General features: G+C 51.8%; 1 long non-coding RNA gene across 1 annotated transcript in view; it reads left to right on the top strand.

Annotated features, from left to right (window-relative positions):
• Window positions 1-22,861, top strand: part of LOC125919533 (uncharacterized) — a 100,681-nt gene extending 77,820 nt beyond the window's left edge. Inside the window, exon 3 of the long non-coding RNA XR_007456822.1 lies at window positions 22,303-22,861. This is a non-coding gene — a long non-coding RNA (uncharacterized LOC125919533). The remainder of the gene's footprint in view (window positions 1-22,302) is intronic.
• The last annotated feature ends 304 nt before the right edge of the window (window positions 22,862-23,165 follow it).

Here is a 23,165-nt window from a genome sequence, read left to right as displayed (position 1 = left end):
TATCTGTCCCCTTAATAACTCCTAGGCCAGGGTGACCTGTCACCGTGAGCAAGGTGGAGGGGGGAGGGGGTAGAAAAATGAGCCAATTCGTTTCTAAATGGCTCTGTAACTCCAGGGTGTTATGGAGCAGAGACAAAGGACACCCCATAATTCTTGGGAAGGGAATCAGGATTCCCGGGAAGCAGGCACGGACTGTCCAGTCTGCTGAAGTCTCCCACCACCCTGGGATCCGTGCTCCATAAATACACAGAGATGGATCTCCTGGCGCCATTGATTTCCCCCTTGCCATTATCGATCGCATTCTTAGATGAGTGGAGACTTTTCGACCAGAACTAAGCTCTGTGTATCTTTTTTGCAAGTCTCTGCGCTGCCAGGAGTCGAGCCGAGAGGGGAAGCAGGGCCTTGGTTTCCTTCTCAGAATGCTGCCTGGTGGCTGTGTCCTGGGCCTGGGGAAGTAAGAGTCCCTGGGCTCCTCAGTCTTCCAGAGGGTACCAAGTGGGAGTTTTCCCAGGGGGCGAACTGTCAGCTGACAGTGCCTTTGTAGGTATTCCGTGTGTGTAAAATCAACCCAATAATGTTTCCTGGAAGCCTGAGCGCAGGGGGGGCAAGGCAGCCCCTTTGAAGAACTTCTCTAACTTGAAAATGCACGAGTCACCTGCGCATCGTGTTCAAATGCAGACTCTGATTCGGTGGGTCCGGGCAGTCCCCGAGGTCGTGCATTGCTTACAAGCTCCCAGGGGATGCCCGTGCTGCAAGAGCAGAGGGCAGACGCCGCACTCTCTTGGGCTGTGCTTTTAAGCCTTTTCTGTCCTTCAAGGCTTGCCTCGAATTCCCTTATCAACCCATTCATCAAACATTTCCTAGCTTCTGCTGCGTGCCAGGCCCTGCTCGAGCTCTGGGGAGGGAAGGTGAACTGGGACACCGTGCCTGCTCTCAAATGACTTCCTGCTGGGTGGGAGAAACGGCTGTTTCCTGAGCTCTGCTAATGCAGTGTGACTGGTGCCCTCAGAGAGGACTGGAAGCCCTGCCGTGGGACCCCTCCTAGCTGAGGGGTGATGAATGGCGCTGGGAGGTGACGCTGAAGCTGCATTTTGAAGCAAGAGGAGCCTTGCAGATATAGAAGGTAGAGGTGTGTGTTGGGGGAGGGGGGCTGCGTATACGAGGGCCTGGAGGTTTGAAAGTGTTTGCATGGCCAAGAAATCAGGGGTGCTGACTGCAAATGCCCCCCGACTCAGAGATGTTCTTCCGGTGAATGTTCAGTGCTGATTTGGCCATTCCCACTAGGCTGGGAGCTCTTGGAGGTCAAGGACCTCATCTGGCTTATGTCTATACTTCTAGCCCTGGTAAACAGTGCTCGGCAAATACCTGATTCAACTCAAGTAAAGCTGATTTATTCACTTTTGGCAGACGTGCCTGTACTTTGGTGTGCATCCGAATCTCCTGGAGGGCTTGTTACAACAGATTCACGGCCCCACCCTAGAGTTTCCGATCCAGGAGGTTCTGGGTACAGGCCTAGAATTTGCATTTCTAACCTGTTCCTCCAGAACCACCCTTAGAGAATCACCACTCCACATTCGACAGCAACGTTTTCTGCTGAGGAATGAATTCCTCCAGGGGGAGGAGCGTGTCGGGCTCAGAGAAGGCAATGTGGATTAATGTAGCTAGCAAGGCCTTCAGAGTTGGATAGGGCTGGTTTAGTCAGGTTCTGCCACCCGTGTGGCCTTGACGTGATACCGCCTTCACTGGCCCCGTCTGTAGAATGGCACACTCATACCCATGGTGCCTGGTGGTGACGGGCATTCCTCCTTTCTCCGCTTTTATTTTGAGAGAGAGCAAGCACGAGCCAGGTAGGGGCAGAGAGAGGGAGAGGGAATCCCAAGCAGACAGCGTGGAGCCCAAATGCGGGGCTTGAACTCATGAACCCTGAGATCGTGACCTGAGCCGAGATCAAGAGTCCGATGGTCAGCCGACTGAGCCACCCAGGCGCCCCAAGAAAGACACTTTAGATCAGGGCATCACAGCACAGAGGACAGACGTGCTGTAATGCCTGCCAGGAGACTCCTAGGTAAAGTTTCAGGTGAAGTGCAACTGAATCCAGCTTAAGAAATTATTGGCCCATAGAACTCAGAAGTTTGGGTGTCTGGAGTCCGGGGTGCTTGGGTCAGGAATTCAGAGGGTGCCCCCAGAGCTCTCTTTCCGTCCTTTGGCTCAGGTTTCTTCTGTACTAGCCCCTTCTGAGGCGGGCTCGCTCTCTGTAGCAGCTAAGATGACCAACGTAGTACCGTCTGGCTTCATTTCTTCCCAGGCATTGATTCCAGGGAAAAGAGGGTGTCTCTTTCCCGGTCCCTACAGGCAACAGCCCCAGGGATTCCGTGCATTGGCCCGGCCCCGGGTCATGTGCCCATTCCTGAGCCAATCACCGAGCCCAGGGGAAGGAGTGCTCCAATTGGCCACAAGCTTGGCCATCTGGAGACCCCTGAAAAGTTGGGAGGGGGTAGTTGTTGAGGCCGGTTGAGGATGGGGGTAACCCTGGAAAACTGCTCCGTGGCCAGAAAAAAAGGGGGTGGGGAAAGTATGCCTGACACTTTAAAACTGCCTGGCGTTTGAAGGCGTCCTCATTTAGAATCTTCACCATTTAAAAATTCTTCTCAGTCGGCCTGACTTAATGAGGTTTTCCAAGGACTGATAAGGACTTAAGAGCACCGCACGTTATAATAGTAGCGAATACTCATGTGGCAATTACAAAGGGCCAGGTGGCATTTTACCTATCGGTTCACTTATTCCTTCCAAGAACCTTAGGTGGCAGGTACTATCCTCGGTTCTTTTCTTTACAGGTAAGGAACCTGAGGAACAGAGAGGTTAAGTAACTTGCCCAGTGTCACAGAGCTTGTGCGCGGCAGAGACACATTGCACACCCAGGCAGTCCGGTTGTCTGGCGGCCTAACCTCCGCGCACACAGTTTCTTACGAATCTTCCAATCTGCTTACCGGACAGTTTTGTAGAGCTGATCTCAGCCAGTGTCCCCCACTGCTGCTGCTCCGCCCTGCTCAGGAATGTCATTTTTCTTGTCTTTCCAAGTGGGGTCTGAGGACCACCAGTACCAGCGTCTCCTGGGGCGCCATCCCCCGTCCCGCTGAGTCAGAATCTGCATTTTACCCAGAGGCCCGGGGTGATTGGCGCTCGAAGCTTCCCTGTCCGCCCTGACTCTTCCCCGATCCTGGAGAGGGGAGAGAGCAGCCGCTAGGTGGGGGTATTGCCTGGGCGGAGGCTTTTTGAAATGGGGCCGTGGGCTCCCCCAGTGGAGCCGGGGAGCAGCAGAGCGGTCAGGCTTTGCGCAAGACGGAACAAGGTTCTGGGCTTGCGGGGCCCTGCCGTCGGCACATACATATTCCCCAAGTCCCAGCAGCTCTGCCACGTTTCCAAAAGATCCAAAGTAACCCTAAGAACAAAGATTTCCCCCATGGAGACCCAAAGGCCCCAGGCCCCGAAGCCATCTTCGAAGCCGGGATAATTCTACTTGCGGCCCAGGAGACTGATGGAGGGTCCGGGTGGCCCAGGCGGGAAAAGGCTGACTTGGAATCCCATCTGAAGACCTTTGGCCCCAAAGCCTGTGTCCATCTGTCCTTCCACCCCGCCTCCAGAAACGTCCTGCTCCAAGCGCCTGTTAGCATGAGAGTCCGGTCACACTGGGGATTTCTTTGAAGGATGAGGTTAGGCTCACGAGGCTTGTAACAGTTCTGGCTTTTCGTCAAAAAACTTGTCACTGGGCATTGTGGGTCTAGACATCGCTGTCTCTCTAACTCTCTTTGTCCCCCCCCCCCCCCCCCCACCGCCCCAAGCTATCTCTCTCATCAGGGTGTGATATTCTTCCTGACTCTGCCACTAGCTAGCTGTGTGACCTTGGACAGGTCACCCAACCTCTCTGAGCCCTAGTCTCTTCATCTGTGAGGAAGGGATGGCAGTACTGGTCTCTGGCATTTGTTATTAGGGTCAAAATCACATGTCATTATAAAGCGAAAGTACCTTCTAAGCTGCAGAGGGCTGTACGAAATGAGATATGACTGGGGATTTGGGGCATTGAGAGATTAAGAGTAATTTTTTGGAGCAGGATAGACAGATACGGATACCAACATCATCTTGGTTACAGAAGTCCTCGTATTCTTCCAGCTCCCATTCTTGTCCTACAGCCCATTCTCTACACAGCAGCCAGGGGGATTTTTTTTACAATAAAAAAGATCAGTTTATGACCCCCACCCCACCCACCCCTTAAATCCTTCAATGGTGTCCCTTGGCCCTTGAAATCGAGTTCAGTTCCTCACGCGCATCTACAAGGCTCATCTACTGTGTTGCTTTCTCTACGAATCCTGCTCTCCCTCCCCCTTCGGATCCTTTTTGATGTTACCCTCCCCCCCCCCCCCCCCCCCCCCCCGCCCCATTCTTGCCTCGGGATCTTTGCACTTGATGTTCCCTAAGTCTGCTCCTTGTGTGGCTGCTTCTTTCTTTTCATGTAGACCTCTATTTAGATGTTACCTCCTCAGAGAGCCTGTCTGTCTAGGTGGGCCACCAGGTCTAAAGTATCTGGAGCCCCCTCTCTTGGGACAGCCCCTGATTTAAATTCTCTGCACAGCCCTTCTCACCATCTGATATTCTCCTTGTCTGTTAGACTGGTCGCCCTGGTTAGAACACTGCTCAGTGTTCCAGGAGGGACCTCACCTGCCTTGCCTGCCTTGTCTCCCCAAGGTCCAGGACGATCGATGCCTGGCACACAGTGGGCACTTCATACATTTCTGTTGAGTGAGGTGACGCTGAATGAATAAATCTGACTGCTGGGGGTACCCAAAACCCAGGAGGACCAGCCAGACTGCTTCCATGGGCACGATGGGCATGTGCGGCTGTGCCCCCACGTGCACACAATCCCGTAATGGGGGACAAGCCGCCAACTCGGCCCTCCACGTACCGCCTCCAAGGGATTGGAAGAATCAAGAGGGAGACACCTGCTTTGCCAAATGCACATGTTAGAGCATGTGTTTTCTCCTGTTTATTCCTGTGAGTTGGGAGGATAATTAAATCTCATTTTATAACGATTCAGTGTTATCACACACTTTGGGTTCTGTCATAATTATTAAGCAGGATGGAAAATAAAACATCCAAATACTGTAATTAACTTTCAGATCGGAGCAGATGTCGGCTTGGGAGGGCTAACACCTCTGCGACAAGTTTCTTTTCTTTTTCTTCTTTCTGTTACTGTCCCCTGTCCCTTTCCCCCCTTCCCTCCATCCATAGAGACCGGCTTCCTTTAGTTTTTCGTTGCTCGTATGGTCAGCGAATGTCCAGTGAGCTCTGCTTAGTGATGGATACCTTTCTGGAGAGCGAGAGGGAGAGAGACTTCCTCCTTATTCTTCCAGGCTTAACACAAACACCACCTCTCCCTCCTGGCTTCCTGGGCCCTCTCCTTTTCACTCTCATGGGACTTTGTGACTTCCTCCTCTGAACAGCCAGGTGCCCCGTGCAGACTCCATCCAGAATTTGCACCTGGAACTTGGTGGAAGCCAATTCTGTGCCAGTCTCCCTGACCATACTGTCTGTACCTTGAATGCAGGATTGCTTCTGTCCTGTGTATCATCGTAATCCAGCGCCTGGAACAGAGCCTGGTACTTAATAGGTGCTCAATGAATATTTGCTGAATGAAGAAGAGTTTTAAAAAATGTTTATTTATTTTGAGAGAGAGAGAGTGTGTGAGCAGGGGAGGGGCAGAGAGAGAGAGAGAATCCCACACAGACTCCATGCTGTCAGCGCAGAGCCCGTTGCGGGGCTCAAACTCATGAACCAGGAGATCACGACCTGAGCCGAATCAAGAGTCAGACGCTTAACCAACTGAACCACCCAGGTGCCCCGAATGAATGAATTTTTATTCATTTCTCTGTCACACTGGCATGCTCGCTAAACATTTGTAGAACGAGTGACCAAGGGGTTATCTTTGATGGACAAAGAAAAAGAGTAGGATGCAGGGGGAGGGAGGAGAGAAGCAGAAATGGAGGCCAGAAGGAGAAGGGAGGATGGGAGGGGGGTGTCTGTATTAGGTTGCTAGGACTGGTGTCACAAACTGTCACAGACTGTGTGGCTTAAACAACAGACATGTATTTCCTCATAGTTCTGGAGGCCGGAAGTGAGATCAAGGTGCTGGGGGCTTATTTTCCCAGAGCCTCCCCCCTCCACCCCTGGGCTTGTAGGTAGGCATCATCTCCCTGTGTCCTCACATGGTCTTTTCCCTCTGTGTGCGTCTCTGTCCTGATTTCCTCTTCTGATGAGGACACCAGTCATATCAGATTAGGACCCACCCGAATGACTTTGTTTTAACTTAATCACCTCTTTAAAGACCCTTTCTCCAAATACATTCACATTGTGAATTACTGGGGGTTAGGACTTCCACGCGTGAATTTTGGTAGAGTTACAATTCAGCCCTTATGGGGTGCTAGGTCCCTTCTGGGACTACGATGCAGTAAAAATTGGACCGAGAGACTCTAAAAGAGGAAAGGGGCGGTGACTTAGATTGCATGTTTGGGCGGGGGTGGAGGGGCGGTGGGCGTCTCCTCCCTCTTCTTGGCCTCTTGGCCTTGTCCGCTCCACCTCGGATATCCAGATGTCCGACAGCATCATTCTGGCTGCATCTCTGGACTGGCCACGAGGGGGAGACAGAGCTCTGAGCGCCAGCTCTGCTGCAGGAAGCCAGACCAGCCCGGCCAAACAGGGTGGCACCATCACCTGGTCCCTCGTGCCACGCTGTGGCCCTATTTGGAAGGCAGTGGACTGCGGCAGGAAAAGCCTCATCCCGCTTGTCCTGGGTCGGATGGGGGGGGGGGGCGCTCTGTGGGTGTCCTTGGGCTTGTCTGCTTTGGGACTGCCGCGCTGTATTCCCCAGTCCCTAACCACCTGCCAGTTCCTGGCAGTTCCGTGAGGGGCCGCCGGGCTGCCGCATCTGGCTGCAGGCTCAACCATCATGGAGGTTAAAAATAGCAGCACATCGGTGACGACGTGTTTGGGTGTTCTCCCCACTATTTTGTGCCGGCGAAGTTCTTTTCTCTCAAGTCAGGGAAAAGCTCCTTGATGCAATCAGGGTTAGGGCTTATGGTTTAGAGTTTAGGGATTAGGGTTTAGGGTTAGGGTTAGGATTAGGGTTAGGCTGTTCATGATGCTTGATGAGGACCTCTGGTGCAAACCCATTTCTCCTCCCTGCAGGGCTGACAGAGGAAGGGCCCGTGTCCCAGTGGCTGGCAGAGTGAGCAGGTTTCTGCTGCTGGCCTCATTGGGCATGACAGGTGTTCAACAGGAAAGGGGGCCGAGTGGGAAATGTGTGCCTGACAGTGGCTGTACTCTGGACAAATGCCCCTAGTCGGGCACTGCTGGTAGGACCACTGCAGTGGGGGTGCCCTCCTGGCTGTCACCCCACTTCTGACTGGAACTGCCATGAGCTGCCTCTCTAAACAGGGCCTGCTCTGGAATTTGAGCAGTAGAGGTTCTATCTTGCGTGCAGATCCGTGATTGATTGGTAGTGGCTGCCTGAAGGTCCTGTTCAGTAGCTGGTGGAGGCTTCACCTGCTCTTCAAGGGAACAAGGCTGTGATTGATTAGTGATGTCTGCCATGGTCTGGGGATGGAGAACTATGTATCAAGGCTACTCATCCGACATCTCTGGACTAAATGAACCCGAAGGCTCATTCCAGCTCTGATAGCTTATTAAATCCTAGGGATGTTCGTCCTGTGATCAAGCATCCATAGTATTCTTCTGACTGTGGTGTTTTGCCAAGTCCTTCAGACGTCATTGTCTATCAGAGGTCGGTGGGGGAGGGGGAATGTGTGTGGTAGATGAGCTGTCTCGTTCAGGCTCAAGGAACTCATCTCTCTCCCCTGGCTGCTGGCATTGAAGCCTGCTGGTGGCTCTCACCCTTCTTGGGCCCTTCACTCAACTAAAGGGAATGACCTTATCCCAGATCAGGCCCCTTTTCCTGGGGTCACCTGTATCCACTGACCAGTCTATTTAGCAATATAGTTTGGAGACCATTTTGAATGATCGTCCTAGGTCTGTAGCAATGAGTAGGAGCAGCTGAGTTCAACTTTTCTCTCTGACCAGCCCTGTGACCCACTCTTTTTTCTTTTTTTTTAATAACGTTTTAAAAGTTTATTTATTTTGAGAGAGACAGAGACAGCATGAGTGGAGGAGGGGCAAAGAGAAAGGAAGAGAGAATCCCAAGCAGGCTCCACACGGTCAGCACGGAGCCTGATGTGGGGCTCAAATGCATGAAACTGTGAGACCCTGACCTGAGCCCAAACCGAGACACTTAGCCGACTGGGCCACCCAGGTGCCCCGCCCCACACTTTCTAAGTGGCGCCATTCCAGAAGGGCCCAGAAGCAGCCTCCCGGCCCATCTCCATCTGAGAGGTGGTCTCAGGGAGCCCAGCTCAGGAAGTGTGTGACTCTAGGGTGCCACGTGCATGTCAATGCCTTCCTCAGTTTCTACTCCTTGTGCTCACATTCCTTTGAGAGCAACAGCTTAGCTGGGTGCACAGCCTGTCACAGAGGAGACCTTGCTCACGGGGAAGGGGCTGTGGCAGCCGATCACTAGATGCCTCAGTTCCTTCTCACCCAGGTTATGACCTTCCAATCATCACATTGAATAGCGTAACCCCTTACAGGGCCTCGCTGCCATGGAGTGGTGCAGTGTGGCGTTGAGTGCCATTGTGGAAAGCCCAGAGACCCCCGTTCTCATCGCAGCTCAGTTACTGTCTTGTGTGACTGGTGACAAGTCACTTCCTCTGTTTGAAGAAACTGGAAAATGAAGAGACCAGATCAGAGGCGTGGCTTGAGAACATTTCCCCCTGTCCCCCTCCCCCCCAACTCTGACTCTTGCCTCGGTGCTCAATGGGTAGGACAGATTGTGAGGAGTTGCTCTGGTGCCCCTGGGACAGCAGGCCTGGAACCTGGCCTACTTGCTGCATCCCGCTCCCGCCTGGGGCTGCCCCAAACTCTCTCTGGGGAGCGGGGTCTGAAGGACACTGGTGGAGGCTCCCTGAGGGTCTTGGGTACGTGCTACTGTATTAGCTTCCTAAGGCAGCTGTGACAAATGGCCAAAACCTTGGCAGCTTAAAACAACAGAAACTTATTCTCCTATAGTTCTAGAGGCTGGAAGTCTGACTTCAAAGTGTGAGCAGGGCCATGCTCCTTCCGGAGGCTCTGGGGAAGAATCGATTCCATGCCACCCTCCTAGGGTCTGGTGGCTGCTGGAAATTCTCGGCATTCCTCTGTCTCTACGGGGCCTTGTCTTCTTTGTCTCTGTCTCCCATCTCCCTCTGCTTCTCCCATAAGGACGCTTGTCATTGGAGTTAGAACCCACCAGGATAATCCAGGATTATCTTCCTCGTAGATCAAAGAAGGTCCTCTTCTTAAGATTCTGGACTTACTATCATTTGTAAAGACCCCTTTTCCAAATAAGGTGATACTCATGTTCCATGTTCCAGGAATTTGATGTATCTTTTTGGGAGCCATTTATTAGGCATGCCATGCCTACTGGGATGGAAGGAGTGGTTCTTGGGAGATCGGGCTGTTTGTAGAAAACACTGCCTGTTGTCTGGGCCTCCCCAGGCAAAACCAGTGTGAGAGCCAGGTGGAGGGTGGCTGTCTGGTTGGTGCAAGTCTGGTCTTCCCTCCTGTCTTCATCTTACCTTTCCCTTCTTCTGCCTTCTCTGAAGAGGGGTTGTGTTATGCTTCCCTGTATTTCCACAAAATGGGATCCCAAAGACAAAATGGGGCAACTGGGTGGCTCAGTCGGTTAAGCATCCAACTCTTCATTTCAGCTCAGGTCATGATCTCACACCCATGAGATCGAGCCCCATGTCGGGCTCTGTGCTGAGGCTGGAACCTGCTTGGGATTCTCTCTCTTCCTCTCTCTCCGCCCCTTTCCCACTCATGTGCGCACACGTGCACACGCTTTCTCTCTAAAAATTAAAAAAAAAATGTTAAAAAAAAAACACCCACAAAATGATCTAGAGATGGGCCTTGTTGGAGAAAGCACAGTCAAGGGCCTACCAGACAGGGTTACTTGCAAGTCTGGCTCCAGAGCCTAGCATCCTTTTTGACAACACACTACAAATTCACTCATTTCTGGATCATGGTGCTTCTGGGAAATTAATGGCACATAAAGAAATCTTTCTAAAATCTTAGCACTTTTCATAAATCAACAGCCCGATCAAAAGTTGATGTTCTCTGTGGACGTTAGCTTTATATTGGTCAGTCTGGTGAGGAAAACAGAAGCACCTTCTGTGTGTTCCAGGCAGGAGGATTAACCGTAGGAGTAGGGACTTAACATACTGCCGGAAGAGCTGGGGTGTCAGAGTTCAGAGAAGTTGCTGACAAAATCCAGGGATGTCGATGTGGCCAGGAACCCCTGCCTGAAACACCAAACAAGAGGTGGTTCTCCAAAACCTGCCGAGAAACTGTGCAATGTTGGAATATCTCTAGGAGCCCCTCCCAACCGCCTTAGTTGGGCACAGCACAGCCAGTGGTTCTCAGGAATTGCTCCTCCCTTCCCCGTCGCTTCTATATATCAAATTTCATGCCAGTTCCTCACTGGCAGACTCCGACCCAGAACCACACAGGCTAGGAGGTTCTAGAAAATGTGGTCCCCACGTTCTCCTTTGCAGAGGGAACCTTGGGAGGGAGAGTGAAGGTGATGAGCTGGAAACAGACAATCCAGCATCGTTTTCAAATGACTTGCTCCTTTGGAAACCTGCCTCCTCTTTTCTTTCTTTGAAAAGAAGACCCCAGTAGCCAGGGGTTGGGTGCAAAGGCCCACAGCTTCTTTGGGACAAAGGTCCATTCACACTTTCTCGAGGTGGAGGAGGGGAGTGTCCACTGGAAATTCAAGGATGCTTAGAGGGGTCACCACTGGTGGGGCAGAGAAAACAGCCTGGAATGGGGGACAAAGCATGGCCTCTGCAGGCAGACTGACTTGAGGCCAAATTCTGGCTCTGCCCTTTGACCATGCTAGCCTCAATCTCCCCCCTTCAAAAGTCCATAAACAGCAATTGATCTCCTGGGTTGTTAAGAGTATTTAATGGGATAACGATACGGCTCATATCAGGATGTCCACGGCAGCACCATTTCTAAAAGTTAAAATTTGAACATAACCTAAGTGTTCATTGAAAGGGGAATGGTTAAATAAATGATGGAAGCCCGAGCCAGGTTCACAGTGTTTCTTCTCTGAATCTAAACAACTGGGCTGTGAGTCTCTCTTTTCTGAATCTAAATGACCGGGCTGTGAGTGCCCTCCCAGGCTTCTCCCCAGCCAGCTGCATGGAGAAGGTGTTGGGACCAAGAGCCTGCATTGGCCTCAGGATGATATGGGGCATGTCACGCAGGCCACCCCTTGAACTCTCGCCCCCCGCCCTGCACATGTTAAGAATGGACCTGATCCTGCCCGCTGCACCCGTGGCCCGACCGTGGCTCAGCACTGAACGACCCGTGAGTGGCACACTGCCCTGCATGGTGACACTCTCTGCCCACACACCCTCTCATGAGGAGTGAGACTCCCCTTTCCTGTGAGCCAACCCAGAAACCGGAAGTGTCCTTTCCCAAAGAAGAGCTTTCCTCAGAAGCCTCGGATGGCCTTCTTCCCGGCCTCAGGTTAACGTCAAGCCCTTGGCTTGGTGTTCCAGAACCTTCCTGAGCTGACTCCAGCCTACTTTTCCCGGCCTTCCTCCTGCCACTCTGTGCCAGGCGGTTTACACTCTCGCAACCCAGGAAGCCTTCCTGATTACAATTCAATTCAAGTTCAGCGAGCAGTTACCTGGTGCTGCGTGCGGGGCAGGTGCACCGTTAACCTTTCCGAGCAGCGCCTCCTGACCTTAGGGTCCTCCTCTCCCCTCTTTTTAGGATGGCCTTCCCAGCAGCCCTCCTCCCCCAATCCAAGTGTCGTTCCCTATAGTTCTCTTCTTCACATTGGCATTCGCTGTGCTGCTCCCTCTTTCTGTCATGGCACTAACCCAGTCTGACCCAACCCGGTTCACATTCATCACACATCAAAGCAAGACGCTCACTGGCGAAGACCCAGGCTTTGGGGGCAGACAGTTGGAGTCTGGCCCTGACATGCACCTGTAGGTCAGCCACAACCTCTCTTGGAGCCTCAGTTCCTTCATCTGTAAAATGGGGATGACAGTAGCACTATCTCCTAGGGTTCTGTGCAGATGCAGTGGGCTGGTGAGGGCGATGATGGCCTGGCCCAAAGGGTAACGGCTGCCACTAGCAAATGCCCACAAACTGTCAGGACTATTATTAGCTGCACAGCTTCTGGGTTCTACACACTGCGCTGTGCTGGACACACACAGGAAGCGCAGCCCCTGCCCTCAGGGAGCCTCACGGTTGGGTGAAGAAGCAGACAAGTGGTTCTAATGCACTAAGTTCCATAATAGAGGTCTGAGCATGTTTACTGGAGGAGGCAGGGAGGGCTTCATGGAAGAGGTGTTTCTTGGGCTCGCCTGGAAGGAAGGGCAGGGTGATTGGCAGGTGGAGGGAGCACACGTCTCCAACACGAGGGGGTTGGGCTGGGCGATGCCCGAGGTCTGGTGTAAAGTGTCCGAAGCCGGCCGGACAGTGCATCTCACCATTGGGCTGTTCTCCCAGGTGAGGGGCCTTGAGTTGGCTCTGGCTTGGCCGTCCTTGATGCTACTGGCTGTAAGGCTCTCTTGTGGGAGAACCAAGGGAGGCTCATTTTCTCTCCTAGCCTCCTTCTCTCAGACCTGATTCGAGCACTGTCTCCTGCTTGAATGTCCCTTCCCCACAGAGGCGCTCCTACTCATCCCTCAATACCTGGCCCAGGTGGCCCCTCCTCTGTGTCCCAGGATGCTCCCAAGGCACTTCCATAGACCCTGGAGGTCCTGCTCTTGTGACACCTTTTCCTGCAGACTGTTGCTTTCCATTTACCTGCTTGCCTTATTCCCCACTAGAGCGAAGGCCTCCCTGGACTCTGGAGGCAGGTTTTTGACTCACTTTTCGTGGAGTGTTTGCTGATGGCTGAATGTTGATTCCCAGAATTCCTGGGCTCTCGGGGGAGACATGTCCCCGTCTGCAGATGCACCCATTTTAATTAGCCTGCCTCCTAAGCCATCCCGGTCTCAGTCCTCTGCCTTTGGAATGTGCTGCACCCAGCCTTGCCACCTGTTGGGAGATGAGCGGATGGCTTAGCACAGCAGCAGTGATTCATTAGGGGGTGCCCTAGCACTGCTGACCCCCGCAGCTCACGGATGGGACTTGGGGTCCCTGGACTGAGATGTTTGACAACCGAAGCGTGCCCAGTGTGGTGCCTTCCGCCATGTGCTGCCCTGGACCGTAACCTCCCCATCAAACCCTTCCTGTAAACTCTGGGTCAGTAATACCCACTTCGCATATGAGGAAACCGAGGCTTACAGAGGCGAGGTGCAGGTGACAGCAAAGGCGGGGGGGATTGACTGAGATCCCCCTGTGCTTTCCTTTCTCAGCTGCTGGGAGCCAGGACCCGCCAACTCTTCAGTTATGGGGTCAGGAGAGACCTGAACACTCAGTTGACCAAACCTTTCACCAACTTTCACCTTTTCACAGACACTTTCTCCACAGTCACTAGGAGTTAGATCGGGGGAGTACCAACGATGTGAAGCACGTTCTGTTCTCCCTGTTTTGCACTTGTCCATTCCCAAGACACCAATATGCTGCCACCCTCTGAACCTTTATTTCCTGCTCAGTCTTGTCTCCCAAGCACCAGACGCCTGAACATTCCTGCTTGGGGCCCTGCTCATTATTGTCCTTCTCAAAGCCCCCCAGCGCAGTCAGAGGACAAATGAGATGCTGCCCCTGCCCTCAGGGAGCTGAAATCTGGTAGATGAACAACGGATGAGAAAGAGAAAACTCAGAGAGGTTAAGTATCTTGCTCAAGGTCACACAGCAGAGGACCAAGATTCACACTCAGGTTGCCAGCCACCTCTCGCCGTATCCTGGTGTTCTTTTCACAGTGCTAAGCTATGGATGTGCTCTAGAAAGAAGGGAACTGAAAAACTAAGAACCATATGAAAGGAACACTGGAATACAGAGCAAGGAGAATGCAAATGCAGACTCAGGAGTCCCAGATTCTAGTCCTGGCTCTGCCTCAACTTCCCTACGCAGCCTTGGAGAACTCACTTCCCTCTCTGACTCTCGTGTAGATCTGTACAACGACAGTTTGGAATAAATACCTCCCATAGTCAAAGGCCTGTGAGTCCCCATGAAGGCGTCATGGCTCTCCTCTCCCTGTCGCCTTGCAGCATTTACTGTGATTGGTGTTTCACTCATTTCTTTTTTTTTTTAATTTCTAAAAATGTTTATGTATTTTTGACAGAGGGAGAGAGAGAGAGAGAGAGAGAGAGAGAGAGCGCAAGCAGGGGAAGGGCAGAGAGAGAGGGAGACACAGAATCCGAAGCAGGTGCACAGCCTGATGTGGGGCTCGAACTCATGAACCGTGAGGTCACAACCTGTGCCAATGTCAGACCCTTAACTGAGTCACCCAGGCGCCCAGTTTCACTCATTTCTGATGTACTTATTGGTCCTTTGCACGCACCTGCACTGCTCCCAAGCAGACTGTGAGCTCCTTAAGGGGGTAAACTGAGCATCATTTCACGTCTTCGTCCACAGAGCATAGAGCTGAGGGTCAGTTAAATGGATTAATCCTATAGGAAATAGAGAAGCCACTGAAGGTTTGGGAGCACGGCCCAATGCATACAAAGTGACGTTTCAGAGTTTTCTAGATGTATCCACATTCTCCAAATTCTAGGAGACAAATGTCTTATGACAGTGAAGTCTCGAAGGTAAGACTTGATCAGAACACATTGGGTGATCGCAGGCAAATACAGTGCTGTGAAGTACTTCCCAGTTGGCCTTGGTGCCTCTCCAGCTCCAAAGTGGGGTGATTATGCACCCCCCCCCAAAAAAAAAGCTGTTAGCGACTTGTTCTCAGCACTGTTGGGAAAAGCAGCAAGGGAGTTCAAGAGAGTAAGGTAACTAGATAATGCCTAGTGTTGCCTGACCCGCATCCTTGATGAGTAAATGGAATGAGATGACCTCTCTGGGGCCTTCCAGCTTGAATGTTTGGGAACCACTCCCACTCTCTGTCTTTTTGTTTCTGAAATGGGAAACAGAAGAGCCAAGAGGAGGCGGGGTGATGCAGAAACCATTAGGGAGAGGGTGCTCCCTGCTGAATGCTTGGGTTCACATGCAAAAATGAAACCCACTCGTACAATTATCGTGTAATGTCTTCACCCAGACTTCCATCTGGTCTTAGCTTCCCTAGTATGGAGGCTGAACATCCTACCTCGGCTGAGCATTCTGGATGAAAATGCCATGTCAGGACAATACCATTGGCTGATGGCCTCTAAGGGCAGAATTAGCAGTAAAGGGCAGTCATTTCCAACCCCAGAACACTAGCGAACATTTCCCCAAGGAAGACTCAGGTTGGAAGAGGCGGGAAGGAAACTCAGCTGGCCACCTGCTATGCATCAGATGCTGTGCTGGGTACTGAAGACACAGTCTTCATTCAGTCTCACGTCATTTCTGCCAGGACACAGTGACAATCCCAATTTCTGTTATGACAGCACAGAAGTTAAGCTTCTCTAGTTGCCTGAGGTCACAGAGCTAGAAAGTATCAAAACAGAGATCAAAATTCTCAAGTTCAAGGCTGCCACTAGTTCGTATGACACATTTGTGCACATTAGAAAAAGGTGTGTCCTCCAGGTAGATGAAGCCCTGTACCAGGGTGCAGAGCTTAGTGAGCTGAACCTAGGCAGTATTTTAGCAAACCCCCTCACCTCCTCAACTGAGCACCTTTGTGCAGTGTGTAACCTGAACAAACATACATGGCAGCCCTGCCCAGGTCTGTCTCCTAAACCTGGCCCTTTAAGTCAAGATGTGCCACCTTTTAACTGGATGGAATTCTTCCTCCATGGATATCCGTTCCTTCCAGTAGATAAGCGGTTGGATGAGAATCATAGAATCAGATAAGGAGTAGAGGGGTCATCAAATCCAAGCCCCTCGTTTTACAGATGAAGTGATTGATAACCAGGGGGCGGAAGTAATGGCTGAGGACACATCTCAATTCTCGAAAAGAAACTGTTAGCTCACTGGCCTCCTGCCCAGTTCATCTCTCACCTCCAAAGGGTGTGGCCTCAGACCAACCCAATTCCTCAGTTCCTGGAAATTTTATCCTGAATGGCAAGAATATCCAGGCCGCTGCCAGGCGCTGACAATGGGCACTGCTTGCTTTCCTTTCCTTCCAGAGTTCGGGCTGGCACTGTCTACCCTCAGCAGTTTGCCCAAGTATCTCTCTGGAAGTCACACTGGAGGAAATTTGGTGAAGGACCTTTTCCGTCTTATTACCCTAGGGTTAGGATGAAATGAAATGAAGCATTCGAGGAAAGGCACAGCAGATTCCAGGGGTGCACTGAGGGGATGCTCCCTCTCTTGCATCTGCTCCCTGGCCCCCCCAGCTTCCAAATTCTCCTCTGAGATACTTCTGCTTAGAAACAGGGCCGCGGGCAGGGGAGACAGTCAGTGTTTAAGCACTGGCGAGACCCGGCACTGCCTACTCAGACCCGATCCAGGCCGCCGCTTAGACGGGGCTCCGGAGGCGCCTGCAGCTCCCTGAGGCTGGGTGGTGGGGTGGTCCCGGGGGCAGGGGCAGGAACAGAGTTGTGGGCCCAGGATAGAAATGATTCAATACCTGATCGATGGTCTGCCTGTATCTGTGTTTCCAGGCTTCACGTCAACCCCAGTTGTTGGTGAAACACGGTTAACCAACCACGGGCCACCTTTCCCCAAGTCTGGGCCAAGCTCCATGGTGGAACCAGAGAAGGTACCCACCGACCAAGCTGCCTGCAGCCCCCCTTCCCCACCCCAGGTCAGAATTCCAACCGGAGACTTTCTCCAGGGCAGGGCAGGGTGGGGTCCCTTTGCCTTTTCACCCCCGTGCCCTGCTGGTGACCCAGGTTTATGGGGCTGCTTATCTTCTCCCACAGCTGCAAGGGGGACCCTTATCTCGGCCCTGATTGCACTTGACAGATCACAAACCCCCGCCCTCCTGCTCCGGCAGGAGGGCTGCATGGGCTGTGTTTTCTGGGCTTTTCACACTCAGAGCAGAAGGGGGAAATGCCAGACACTTGGATCTGCCTTCTAGGGCTTCTACTCCACAGCTGCTGCCATGTCAGCCCCCCCAAGCCCCAAAAAGGCCTGGGATGGGGGCCAGGCATGGGGAGGGCATCAGGGGGCTGTCAGAGCTTCAGACTGGTGGAGAGAAAACATTCCCGAACCACCTTTGCCATTTGGTGAGAGGAGGCAGATACCCCTTGCCTGGAGCCAGACAGGGCTCCCCCATCTTGCTGGTCCCCCTGCTGGGCCCCAACGACAGACAGGCACCAGGACTCGCCTGCGCCCAGCCAGGCTGTCACCACCCCCATTACAGCACCCTCCGTCAGTCTGCCACACTCCCCAGGCTGACCTTCATTATCTCCCAGCACCTGCAGCAGCCCAAGATGTGGGTGGGAAGCCAGGATGGGGAAACCGAGGCGGGGGATGTTAAGGAAATGGCCCAGGAAGGCACAGCTGGACTGCAGAGCAGAGACCCAAAGTCCCCAAAATAGAAGTCCCTCCACAGCCGGGAGGGAGTCCTGTCCTGCCTGCATTTCATTCTCCTGTCCCTGCCCCCTCCCCTGGGGTCCCCTCCCCTTCCCTCCTGTGTTTGTGTGTTTCTGCTTATCTCTGTCTGTCTGTCTGTCTCTCTCCCTCTCTCTCTCTCTCTCTCTCTCTCACACACACACACACACACACACACACACACACAGACACAGACACACACATCGTTCTCCGGTCTTTCTCCTGATCTCCCTACTCTTCCTGCCTCAGTCTCCTCCTGCTCTCTTCCCCTCCCCTTGCTCCCCCTAGTCTCCCACTCTGTCCATCTCTTCTTCCTGCCTCCTCAGCTGTGGCTGGGATGTGTATCCTTCTCTTCCACCCTCCTTGGAGAGTCGCCGTGCAAGCTCGGCAAATTGCTTTCATGTGAGGGTCCAGGGATGTCACTGCTGGGCTGCGCTGCTCTGTCCCCTCTGCGAGCGTCAGACCCCTCTGCTTAGTGCAAGGGCCCTGCTCCCCGAGCCCGCCGCGGCCTGGCCGACACAGGAAACACATAGTGTCCCCTGGGTAGATCCAGGCCTCGCCTTGGTGCCTCCCCTCGATGTCCTTAACCAACGTATTCACTCCCTGAGCTTGACAGTGGCCCCGTGTGCCTAGAAAACACTTTAATGCCCATTATCCTATTCTATCTCTAGAACCGCACTGTGAGGCAGGTCCCACAGGGCTGTGGGCTCTCATATGATAGAAGGGCTGGGAAGCTAGCAGTTTTCAAGGGCCTCCTCTGTGCCAATCACTACATGCACGCCATCCCTTGGAAGGCTCACACTAGTACTCCTGCTGGCCCACAGGGCACTTCTGTTTGATTTTGGAAACAGTGCCCCTTCTTTTGTTTCTTTTCTTTTCTTTTTAAAGTTTATTTATTTATTTTTGAGAGAGAGAGAGAGCACAAGTGGGGAAGGGACGGAGAGAAGGAGAGACAGAATCACCAGCAGGCTCCGCACCATCAGCGCAGAGCCCGATGTGGGGCTCGAACTCATGAACGGTGAGATCGTGACCTGAGCAGAAAGCAAAAGTTGGACACTTAACGGACTGCACCACCCAGGCGCCCCCACATGGCGCCCATTCTTTTGTACACTTTCCTGCTACCCGCTGGGAAGCTAATAAATACACAAATTGAAAATAATGAATATACAAATCTGTGATGATACTGTGAATGGTGCCCTCTAGAGTTATGCAGGGCGCGACCTGTACAAATGGACTTGGTGGCTGTAAACAAACCCGCAAGGGAGGGATTAATTGCCTGAATTTGTTCTGCCGCCATGATCTTGAAACAGCAGACTGCCCTTTCGGCTCCTACAAGTCCGTGGGTCCCCGGTCTGGTCCTCCTGGTTCATGAATGTCTGCCTGGTTTGGAACCCACTAGAAGTTTCTGATTCTCAGCCTGGATGTGTTCATCTTACCTGATTGCCATAGTGCGAAGCAAAGGACACCAGACTGGGGGGGGGGGGCAGGAGATCTGGCTGGAATCGAAACTCTGCCACCGGCTCGCTTTGCCAACCTTGGTGTTTACTTCAACTTCTGAAAGCCTCAGCCTTCACATCTGTAGAATGGGAATGGTCATGTCTACCTTCCCCACAACGTTGTCTGAGCATTGAGTACGATCACGGAAATGAAAGTGACTGGCATATGAGAGACATTAAATAAATGTTCGATGAATAAAGTAATTAATGGATAAATAATCCACAGTGGGAGAAAGTGCATTTAGGAGATCAAATCAAGACCCAAGTCTTCTGGGTGAATTGCTGGGCTCAGAGCACAGCGGGCTGAAGGTTTAGAGGCAGCAAGGTACTCCTGTCACACACCCACCCGGTCTCTCAGCCCCCCAGGGACAACCGTCCTGAGCTGCATTTTCTATTCTTTTTTTAAAAATTTATTTTTAATTAATTCATTTTTAAAAGTTTTTGTTCGAGTATAGTCGACGCGCAATGTTCTACCAGTTTCAGGTGCAGCACAGAGTGATGTGACAAGTTTGTGCGTTGCGTTACGCTCACCGCAACACCTGCACTTTCTGCTCTTGTGCAGGTGGCCCCCCCATTCATATTTTAAGGGCCCAGAATATTCTAGGAGAGAGGACTTAGGAGGCACTAAATTTTTGGTAACACCCAGCTTCCGGTGGGGCTGGGTGGGTGCCGGGCACTATAAGGGGTGAGCGCCTCCTCGAAGTTTATGCTCAGGCACCTGGCTTGCCTCACCTTAGTCCCAGGTCTGGCTTTAGTTGCTTGCTTTTTCTCCTGCATTTTTATCTCATGGTTTGTTTGTTTGTTTGTTTATTAGTATTATTTTTTAAGTAGGCTCCACGGATCCTGAGATCAAGACCTGAGATGAGATCAAGAGTCAGACACTCACCAACAGAGCCACCCAGGTGCCCCCATGGGTCCCAGGTGGATCTTTTAAATATGTTCAAATCCCGTATGTGTTTGGAAAAACCGTCACCCCCACAGCGACCTTGACCCTACACTCCCCTCTCGCTGCTACCCTGTCCTTCCCTTTGGTGCCACGCCTCTCCACGTGGTTGCCCATGTGCTCTGTTCCTGTTCCCTCCTCAGTCTGTGCTGTTGGGGCGATTTTTCAGCACTCTCTCCTTCAGAAGCACCCCCTCCATTGGCTTATTTGATATGATATAGTGGTGTCCTGGCTCTCCTCCTCCTGGTTCTCTGGACACTTGTCCCCTGACCTTGATGTCCTTTAGCCAGTAGTTACGTGCACGAAACACCCACATTCTTCCCAGCCCCATCCCACTCCTCTGTGTTTCCCCGTTCCCATCCACGGTCGTGCCTTCAATTACCAGGCGTATCTCATGTCTTCAAAGTCTGTATCTGTGACCCAGCCCCCTCTGCTGGGTTCCAGACCAATATAGAACTGGTCACTTGTCACCTCCATTTGGATGTCTCCAGCATACCACAAAATCCACATGTTGAAAACTGAATTCTGCCATCTCCCTGGCTCACTGTCCACAGCACCCCAGAAATATCGGATCCATAGTGCCCTGGAAATACCAGATGTTCTTTATTCTGTCTTCTAAATGTTTTTCTTCTTTCTTAATAATTGTGTGTATATATATATATATATGTATATATACATATATATATATATACATATGTATATGTATATATACATACATACGGGGGGGAGGGGGCAGAGGGAGAGGGAGAGAGAATCTTAAACAGGAGCCATGCTGAGTGTGGAGCCTGAAGCAGGGCTCGATCCCATGACCCTAGGATCATGACCTAAGCCGAGATCAAGAGTCAAATACTGGGGCGCCTGGGTGGCTCAGTCGGTTAAGTGCCTGACTTCGGCTCAGGTCAATATCTCCTGGTTTGTGAGTTCGAGCCCCGCATCAGGCACTGTGCTGACAGCTCAGATCCTGGAGCCTGCTTGAGATTCTGTGCCTCCCTCTCTCTCTGCCCTTTCTCTGCTCGCGCTCTGTCTCTCTCTCAAAAATAAATAAACATAAAAAAAAAAGGAGTTGGATGCTCAACTGAGTGAGCCATCCAAGTGCCCCTAAATATTTTTCTAATCAAGAGCTAGATTATGTGGTTGGATGTGGGTATGACTTCAGGGAGGGGGCTGTGGAAGGCTTCATGACCTTTAATCCTACTGAGGGTGAGGGAATGATTTGATTGTCAAAAATATGACAGGACTGACTGTCAAAAATAAATAAATGAGGAACAGGAGGCAGGATTCTAGTCATGCTGAGATGCTGTGTTCACAGCAAATTTTCCATCAAAAAAGTGGTAAATGCCGTGGTGAAGTCTTGGGATGGTGACACTTAGTGACATGTGCCACCCCCCCACTCCCAGCCCACCAATGGGGGTCCTGCTCTCCAGAGGTGACAACGAAAGCAAAGCCCTATTTTGCACATGCTGTTCCTACTGCCTGGAATTCTTTTCCCTACTCCTCTCCCCTCCTCAGCCCCTCACTGTTCATGTGACCAAGTCTTTCTCATCCTCTGGTTCTCAAGTTAAGTGTTGACTTCCTCCAGGAAGCCTTCCTGGAATCCCTAAAGTCCCTCAGGTCCCCCCTAACACATCCCCCCCTGAGCTTTTGTGCTCTTGATGGCCCTATTCAAATGGTTAACTTACTAATGATGCTGATTGTCTGTGTCCAGCTCAGCACCACTCTTTCCTTTCACTGCAGAGCAGAGGCGGGGAGCTGCCATCTCCCAGAATCGCCTTCGCAGGACAGTTCTGGGGTAGATCTGATGCACAGACGAGAAAAAGAACCTGTGTTCTCCAGAGGCATGGCAGCCAGACAAGTAACAGATGTGAGGCTGAAAGCAGCTTCCAAATGAGCCTCTTGAAAGGCACCCACATCTGGGCTGCAGGCTGAGGTAGCTCGTGGGAGCTTTGGGCGAGTCTTAAAATCCAGCACTACAGAGGTGGCTTCCTTGCCCCTCACTCCAGCTGCCTTCCAACAACGGGCAAGGCCACGTGTGTACCTAGGGCACACACACCTATCTTCCCCCAAGTCAGAGGTCCCCTGTGGCCAGGGTCACCACTCTGTGCCGCGTGGCTATATCCCAAAATATTAGTCTAGACTGACAGAGATCCACATGGTCCCATTTAACAGACTGGAAGACTGAGTTCCAGGAGGGAGTCACAAAACGGCAGAGCCACCGTCAAGGACGCATGCTTTCTTTGCCACGAAGACAACAGAAACGGCACAAAGAAATGGCTTAAACTCAAAGCAGTGTTTGAGTCCCCGCTTCGGTTGTCACCTCCCAAATCAAGATGCTGGTCACACTGAAGCCAGACCACACGCTTCTCACCGATACCGCTGAGTTACTGTCGCCACTTTCCAGTCGACAAAATTATTTATCTTTGTGTTTTACAGGTACAGCAATAAAAATTATTGTCAGGGGTATTATTACAATTTTTAACCACTAATGGGATTATGATGCCTGACGCACTATCGGCAACAAAATGTACTTCCCGCAACACGTGCGAACTTTTTATTTATTGTCTCTGGGCTTTGCAGTTACCATAGCGATAAAATTCATACTTATATATACCAGGATTATTACCATTTTCAACTAATGGAATTATTTTTGTTTGTGGTGTTAAGCCTTTAAAACAAACTGTAATCCCATCAACAGGCCTGAAACGTTTAATGTCCTTAAACGTTACCACGGACGATCCATATAGTACCAGAATTCCTCTAAACTTACCGTCACTCCCCCTGTGGCCGTGGGGTCTTTCTGTTTCTTTCCTGTGGGAGCCACATTTGTTCAGGGAGCATTTGGGGCCCCTATTCATTATACCAGTGCTTAGTAAGTACCCTACGATAGAGACTTCAGGGACGAATAAGACAGACAGTTTAGCTTGGTGGTTTGGAGAGGTTGGCTTAGGGGCCACCTGAATATGAGTCTGAGTCCCAGTGGTGGTGGGTGGCCCCGGGACACTTTTCCTGACCGCCTGAAGTTTCTGCTTCCA

The sequence above is a fragment of the Panthera uncia genome, chromosome B4, assembly GCF_023721935.1.
Source record: "Panthera uncia isolate 11264 chromosome B4, Puncia_PCG_1.0, whole genome shotgun sequence".
NCBI classification, from domain to species: Eukaryota; Metazoa; Chordata; class Mammalia; order Carnivora; family Felidae; genus Panthera; species Panthera uncia.
This window is presented reverse-complemented; position numbering and strand designations above follow the sequence as displayed.